The sequence below is a fragment of the Grammomys surdaster genome, unplaced genomic scaffold (genome assembly GCF_004785775.1).
Source record: "Grammomys surdaster isolate TR1022 unplaced genomic scaffold, NIH_TR_1.0 61, whole genome shotgun sequence".
Taxonomy (NCBI): Eukaryota; Metazoa; Chordata; class Mammalia; order Rodentia; family Muridae; genus Grammomys; species Grammomys surdaster.
The window spans coordinates 2,397,786-2,406,229 of NW_021604563.1; the positions used below are offsets into that span (position 1 = coordinate 2,397,786).

An 8,444-nucleotide genomic window follows, 5' to 3' on the forward strand; every position below is an offset into this window, starting at 1 on the left:
TGATTTGGTCAAACACTTTGTCAGCATCTAATGAGATGATCCTGCATTTTATTTTCTTTCAGATTGTTTTTATGGTGAATCACATTGTTGGATTTTTTTATATTGAACCATCACTGCATCACTTGGATGACACCCACTTGATCATGATGTTTGATGTTTGGTGTGTTCTTGGATTCAAATATTTTATGAAGCAATTTTGCATAAATGTTCAAAAAAGAAATTGGACTGAAATTATTTCTTTTTGAGGTTTTGTGTGTTTGGCTTAGGTATCAGGGTGAGGATACATAGTAGAGAACAGATAAAATTTAGACTAACTAGGAAAAAGTAAAAGTTCCAGGAATTAATATGTACCTTTCCATATTATGAAGGTAAAGGTCTTAACAGCATCCAAAACACTGAGTGGGGTAAAAGAGAAGACTCAAATCTGCTTTCTAAACAAGTACACAAAGAGAGCAAAATGATAAAAAAATAATATTACAACCAAGTAGAAATTAAAAACAAACAGAATAGCCTTTCTTTTATATGACACAATAGATTTCAAGATAAATTTAGTCAGAAAAGATAAATAATGCCAAACCAGCTAACCGATCAATAAAGCATGGCATTAAATATATATGTACTAATCTTTGATCCTCCCAACTTCATAAAACAAACATTGCTGGGATCAAAGAGACAGATAGGCCCATGTTGCAATAACGATGTGTAACATCAATGTCCTAGTCTTATTAAATAGAACACCTAAACCTACAAAGTCAACAAAGAAACATTAGATTTAAACTTTACAACACACTAAATGTACTTTATATAAATTCACAGAATATTCCATCTTATACCATTAGAATACACAGTCTCTCTGCAACCAGTGAACAGTATCTAAAATCAATCATCATGTAGTCTATGCAGTATTATATACAAAAATATTGAAATAGTTTCCTAAATATTATTGTTAAAATTATATAAACTATAAATCCACAGCAAAATTGAGAAAATACACAAAAATTTAGATTTAACAATACACTTTGAGAAGGAGATAATTAAAGAACTTTTAAAAACTAGAATTAAATAAAATGCAATTTAGGATCTACGGAATACAGCTAGAGTCTTATGAAAATAGAAGTTTGTGAATACTCATATCTGCATTGTTAAAAAACAATCATATATGTGAAATAAATACAACTCCTGAGTACATTCCAAAAGGATTCAAAGCTGGCATGTAATAACAGGGAAGTGATTCATAATACCAAATTATTGAATTAAGTCAGTTGCAATGCTTAGAAAGAATGAGTTAAAGATATACACATACAAAGTCAAATGTTATCCACATGCAAAATAAGTAATTTACAAAACATGGCTCGGACTAGAGATCATCCTGTTAAGCAAAGTAAGGTAGACTTAGAAAAATAATGTGGAATATTTTCTCATATGTGCTTTTGAGAGAGTGAAGAAATCAGAAGGGGAACTAACTGTTCAGGAAAGGGTAAGGCAATAATGAAAAGGAGAAAGAAGGATAACAGAGACTGGATTTTACCAAAGAACAGTAAATACATATATATAAAGTCACATTTAAAACTACTTTTTTATAATTCTTTTTTTTCTTTTCTTTTATTGGATATTTTCTTTATTTTCATTTCAAATGTTGTCCCCTTTCCTGGTTTCCCCTCCAGAAACCCCCTATCCTATCCCCTTTTTGACTGCTTCTATGAGGGTGCTCCCCCATCCACCCTTATACACCATCAATAAAGCAGTATTAAGCAAGAATTCATTCAAAATCATAAATATATCAAAACGACTAAACTTGATAAGCCATAAATAACAAGTGAAGCTGAGTTAAAAATAAATTATCATGTATATGTATCTTATTAAATGTACTTTTTGTTTTCTACACAACTATAAATTATGCTGCCTACATTAATTATTATTGTTATGATTATTAGCATCATTACTATTATTTTTCGTTTCTCTTTGTAGCTCTAACCATGCTGGAACACACTATGAACAACAGGCTGTGCTGCTGCCTAGGGTTACGATGATGTATATGGCTCATGCTACCGGAGACAGCCATGTTCATATCCTTGCTTTTTACTGCCAGTAACCAGAAGTCATGCTGAGCACCATCATCTTTGCTGATGCTGGAGACAATGAGGATGTCTGTGGTCTGTGCTGTAGCTAGAAACTACCTGGAAGTATGTGATCCATGATCCTGCTGAGTATAATGGGCAAGGAAGCTACATTTGCAGTGACATCTTTGCAGAAGTTCAAATGAGAAACAGAGACATAGAAAGCTCAAGTGGTAACTCCTAATCCCCCAAAAGCAACAGTCTAGACAAAAAGCCATAGAAGAGAATTCTTTAATATTGTGATAAGGATAATGAAGAGTAGCTCACCACAACAGATGGTTTCTTCAATGGGTGTGGGTGGAAAAGGACTCTATTTTTTTTTTTTTGTAAGGGACTAGCTACTGAAGTTTGATCATGCCCAGTGAGTATATGGGTAGTCTTCTTCCTCTTCCTTTTCCTCTTCCTTTTCCTCCTCCTCTTCTTCCTCATCCTTTTTCTTTAGGGTAGAGATCACATGGGTGGAGCAAACCTTGGAAGATCTGGAAGCAAGTGTGATCAGGCTGCATCAAAAAAAAGGAAAGAAAAAGAAACATTTTCCATATGGAAGTTCATGTCAACAAAGGTCATGTTGATGTCTGTGGTCTGTTCTGCCACTAGAAGCCATGTCTGTAGTCCTTGATGATGTTGGAGGCATAACTGTTGTCCATGATCTATATTGCCAGCAAAAACTGTGCTTCAACCAGCAACCATGTTAATGTCTGTGATCTGTAATGTCAATCAATCTGTGTTGCCTTTATAGCTGTCTGTTATGGTCAAGGAAGTTTCTTTTGCAGTGATATCAATGACTACAGACACATAACAGAAAATTATGAAGGCCTCTGTGATAATCCCTCTCCAAAGAAACAGTCCAGAAAGGAAGCTATTGAAGTGAGTCTTTTAAAAGTGTGAAAAATATGTTGAAGTAGAGCTCTTTACATATTATGGCTTCTGGCAGAGGGGTGGGGAACTACATAGTTTTCTTTAAGGGGCTGGCCACTTGGAGTTTTACCATGCTCCAGTGAGTATCTGGGAAACACTTATTAGACTTGGTGTTTTTATTATCTTTTCTCTTCTTTACTTTTCTTTTTGTTGTGAGAAAGAGATGATGCAAGTGTGGTCCTAGAAAGAATGGGGAACAAGTGTGGCCAGGGAGCATGGTATGAAACTTCCAAATAATTAATAAAAATATGTGGAGGAAAAAAGAAACATTTTCAAACATGATTTCATAGAAAACAAATATAAGTACATTCAGTGTTTGAAGTTAATATTCTATTTAAATGAAGCAGAAAGTATCGATCTAAGATATTGAAAAGCATGTCAAGAATCCTGGCGACAAACTGAATAAATTCTTACTTAAAAATATTACAGAAACTTCACTACACTCATGAAATAATCCCAATTTTAAATATTTGACTAAGCTAACAAAACTTACTTAATGAAATATTTTTGTTTTGGTATTTACAGCATTATTCATTGTACAAAATGACCATAGTCTGGAAAACAAATCAAAAGATACTATACAATGTGAATGGATAAGAAAATTATTGTAGCTTCAGCACTATAGAGGGATGCATTGTGCATATATATATATGCATTGAAATCAATGAGGCTAAAATTTATTTGGCAAGTTACATGTGGAGTTGAGGAGATGGCTCAGCATATATGAACATGTGCTTTGCAAGCATGAGGACCTGCTTTCAAATCTCCAGATCTCATATCAAAAGAAAAACATAATCATACACAGACTACTAAGCCTAGGACCATTGGATGAAAGAGACAACTTAATAGCTGGGGCTTTCTGGCAATCGGTCTAACTTTAGTTTTAAATCTCCTGTTTCACTGAATTAAGGTGGCACATGACTGAGTAAAGCACCAGATATCCTCCTCTTGTCTCTCTGCCACACATGGCCAAGTAGTTACACACATATGTGCTCATGACAAACACACACCTTCACACACACACACAAACACACTTGATGGTATCTTTAGAAAAATCTAAATCGTAGCATAACAAACTGTTCAATTGTTTCCAGTTTCTATGCCTAGGGTCTGATGTTGAATAAAGCAGATTCTAAGTCATTGATGAAAGAAGGGAGTAGAACTCTTCTGTGTTTTGTTGTTTGTAGTTGATATCTGTATATGTTTTCATACACAGGATTCTAAACCAAGCAACTAGAATCAGGAAATTTATTCTATATCCATCCTACCATTTCTAAAAGTGAAAATATTACAAGGTTTTAAAAAGCAAATCCAATAAATAATATCTCTACCTTTCAAATTTCCACTGGCTTCTCAGTTAAGTATGAATCGAAGCCAAACCCTCTCCTCTTCCACCTATCATTCCTCCACTTAGTCATGAACTTCCAGCCATACTGGACTCCTATTCTTTCTTAGACACATCAAAAAATATTTCAGCCCCAGAGATTTTGAATTTGCAATTTAGGCCTGAACATGCAGAACCCAAATAGCTTCAAGCCTTGCTCATATAGTTCGTTTCATTCTTTCTTCACATGTCAAATCCTCAGGAAACCCTGATTTTCTGATGTAACCATTTCCTCCTGATACTCTACATGTCTCTTCCATGTTTCCACTACACAGAAGCTATCACCATCAGGGACCTTAAATGTTTTACCTGCTTATTTATGTTTAATCTTCTCTCTCTGCCCACTTGGCTGTGATATAAAATGAGGATAACGAAGTTTCCAAATTTGATTTTCCTTCTGTTCTATTTAGATCACTACCCATCACATAGTAGGTACTCAACCAATTTGTGTTGAATAAATTAATGAATTAACAAGTCAAGATATTACAAAAGATACTAATGAAATATGAAAGAATTAAATTTTTAAGGCACCACATTTTTGGAGATAGAGGAAAATGATAATATGCTTGAAATTTATTAGAGGAGAAATAAGCAGTATACAGGTTTGAGAAAAACAATAAAATAAAACATCTCCAAAAAGCCAATTTGATGACTCTGTGGAGATTAAAGATGAATAGGGTGAGTATGGGATAGGATTCGTAGAGACTAGTTCAGTATCCTTTTCTGCCCTCTATATGAAAAAGTAGCCATGTGACCTAAATCAACCTGTGTTGCTTCCATTCCGTAGGTATTCAGGAGCCTCCTGTGATTGATCTCTCCTTCTGTTCACTAAGAACTCCATTTGCATTCATTTCCTAATGCCAAATATGAATCTATGCTTATTGATTAGGTAGTCTTTAAAATGTTTCCCTTGGCTCTTTCAAATCTCATCATTTGCTCTGCTGGGAAAGAGAACATATCTTTTATTCTGTAAGTGCCCCTCTACACCACAAAGTACTCTATTTAGCAATGAGTATGGAGTTCAAATATAATAGTATGTTTTAACCAGATAGAGGGTTAAGGTAATATTTAAGACATTCCCCAGGTTTGGCCTGTCCCATCATGATCATAGAAGGCTCATTTCTTTCATTCATTTTTCTTCGTGTGTGTGTGTGTGTGTGTGTCTTTAATCAGTACAGAATACCTTTGCTGGCTGTTCTTCACACAAGTCTTTTTTCACATTGAAGGTAATATTAAGGTTTGAAGGTTTGAAGAAGATGAATGCAGAATCCAGAACCATTTGGAAATCTAAAAGGTAAGAAAATCAAGTTGCCTCTCTCATGAATGAATTTTCAAATGTTACATGCCTTGTTACATTACATAGATTGCGTAGAGGTAGAAATTTGATAGATACCAACTCAGGAAGAAAAAAAAATCTGGAATCTATCATTTCATTTCTAATTGACAGTGGATTGGAACCAAATGCTCTCTGATCCAGTTACATTTGTCATTTTTGGATGCCTTTTTATTGGCATAAGACCTATAAACACCAGCCGGTCATGATTAGAAGCTTGTGAACTGGAAGACTTTCAGTTTGCAGTTAACTCTGAGGCTTAGAGATCCAGCCAGTAACAGAATGCCTCATGGAGCACTAACTGATCTAGTAACTTCATCTTGCACCCTCTAGCATTGTCTGACAAACAGCCTCCTCTGCAGAAGTGGGTGATTCATATTAAGTACAATTGTATGCAAAAATTTAGCATTTAGAAAGCCTGGCAGATAAAAAAGCTCCCACATCATTGTTTCGGGAGGAAGCAGATTGTAAAAATCAAATGACCCCAGAAAGAAGCAGTTTTTCCTTTGCTCTTCTGAATAGGCAGTATCTGAGAAGCCAAATGTGAATAAGAATTAGCCTAGAAATTAGCATTTCAAAATTAGATAAACTCTGCAGGTTATCCAATTAGATATAGCTCCTAGTTTATATGCATAAAGAAAAACAGTCACCCAGAAAAGATTTACTGTGTGTTCACAGTGTGCCAAAGAATGTGCTTGGCACTACTGAGAAAGCACAGTGCTTATGCTATCAAGGGTTAGAATAGTTCAAGTAAGATTAAAGTGCAAACTCCATAGAGCTAAATGTATGTAAAAACACTTTATGTAGAAGAAGTGAGACCTAATCAAAATAAGAGAAGCATATCTCTGCTTACCTGAGCTGTCAAAGATTTGGAGAATTCTACCCTAAGATGTATAATGAAACTCTACTGACCCACATTTGAGGGCCACAAACAATTGTTTTACTTGACATCTTAGGCTGAGACTCTTTTTTTAAGGACTGGATGAATTTTAGGACAACTTCCCAGTTCCTATTTCAGTGCTTAAGAATGATTTTTTTCCAGACAGCCAATAGACATGCACAAGTAAACTACTTAAATTACTTCCTTTATGTTAACAACACTTACTGTTACAGGTTATGAGTGAGGAGAGTTGGGAGAGGAAGTCAATATTAAAGTGCTTGTAAATAACCTAAGCATCAGTATTCACTATTTTGTATTATAAAACAAGTACTGACATTATTATTCTACATGTTGGACTCTCTGACAAGTTCATGAAGCATATGAAACACATCATAATTGAAGAACCATGAGTAATGAGTCTCATCAGAACTACTGCATCTGGCTATTTGCTGTTAATGATTTTTCGAGAATAAGAATTGTTCTTTGAAATGTAAAGTAATTATTTTCAGGGATTATACAGATATCCTTTCTTAAAATACACACACACACACACACACACACACACATACACAAGCATACTTTTAATGCTACTTGTATCTCAGTGACCTATAGAGTGGTGAAGTAAAGCAAGGCATGTTTATACATTTGTGGTACTGGAATACTTATCAGCAATGCAAGGCTGTGGGCTGTCACCCGGCCCTGAGGCATGAATCTCTGGTGGTCATTTTAGTGCCTGTGTAACTCAAAAAGGCTGTGGACTTAAACTGAAATTTTAAAATGATTAGTCCACATTTGCCACTAAAGTAATTGCTCCAACTATTATAAGGGGACAACTGAGAGCATAAAGTCCCCAAATGACTTACCCCATATACTGTGGAAAGCCCAACAAAGCTTCAGCAGGGAAGCGAGTAATATTTAACTTCCTCATTCAAGTTGCCTACTACCTGAAAGCTCAGATAGAAATACAGTTCTAGGGGGAACAGCGGATAATGAGCTCCCATGAATATAGCTTGAGTAGTTCTAAATAAGACTTGGTTTTAATTCCACGAGGGAAGCATCAAGGGAAACACACATCTTTAGTAGGCCACAAGTAAAGCATAGGAATGACTGCATGTATCTACATCCAGTACATGAAAGTTGTTAGAGACGTATTAAAACAGTTTTCTTACTTAAGCACTGGCCAAATTTTAGAGAATAATCAAAGCCTAAAATAGTTGCCAAGAAGTTGTATGAGTTCATTTCACGAATAAGCTTCTGGCTACAAATATTGATGAAACTCAACTAAAAGTATAGTTTCACTGATGGTGTTACAAAGATCATAGCTGATACACTGCCATAAAGTTAATTTAAGTGATTAATTGGTTTTTTTAAACAGTATAGTTAGGACACATCTCAGAAATAGGATTATGCTATTCAGTGACATGAAGAAATTGAGTCACAGAGGACTTGTGACTTTTCCAGCTGACACAATAGTTGGTGACATTTCAACAAAGTATGAAGAATTTTCATGGACTGTAATTTATTTTGTTGTCCTAACAAATCTTTATGTAAGTCAGTATAGTTTACATTTTCTTTTTCTTTTTTTACCATACTGACTAGGTTTTCATTCATGCATTCAATTTCTTAAAATATAACTGATGTTGGGCATAGTGGCATTTGCCTTTAATTCTAGCACACAGGAAGCAGTAGCAAGCAGACCTCTGTGAGTTCAAAGGCAGCCTGGTCTCTATCAGAAAGAAAGGTTGTGGCTGCAGGGAAGCAATGGGTTGGGGACAGAGTACAGGAGCAGAGTCCTGGATGGAGAGGGGGGGG

At 35.2% G+C, this 8,444-nt stretch overlaps 1 long non-coding RNA gene across 2 annotated transcripts in view; it reads right to left on the reverse strand.

Annotated features, from left to right (window-relative positions):
• Window positions 1–2,334: 2,334 nt before the first annotated feature.
• The window catches only part of LOC114623485, a 15,677-nt gene continuing 9,567 nt past the window's right edge, over window positions 2,335–8,444 (reverse strand). Inside the window, exons 2-3 of one of the 2 annotated variants that reach the window (XR_003711772.1) lie at window positions 5,603–5,706; window positions 2,335–2,617 (exon numbers count right to left, since the gene is read on the reverse strand). This is a non-coding gene — a long non-coding RNA (uncharacterized LOC114623485). The remainder of the gene's footprint in view (window positions 2,618–5,602; window positions 5,707–8,444) is intronic. The other variant, XR_003711781.1, reaches the window with a different exon arrangement.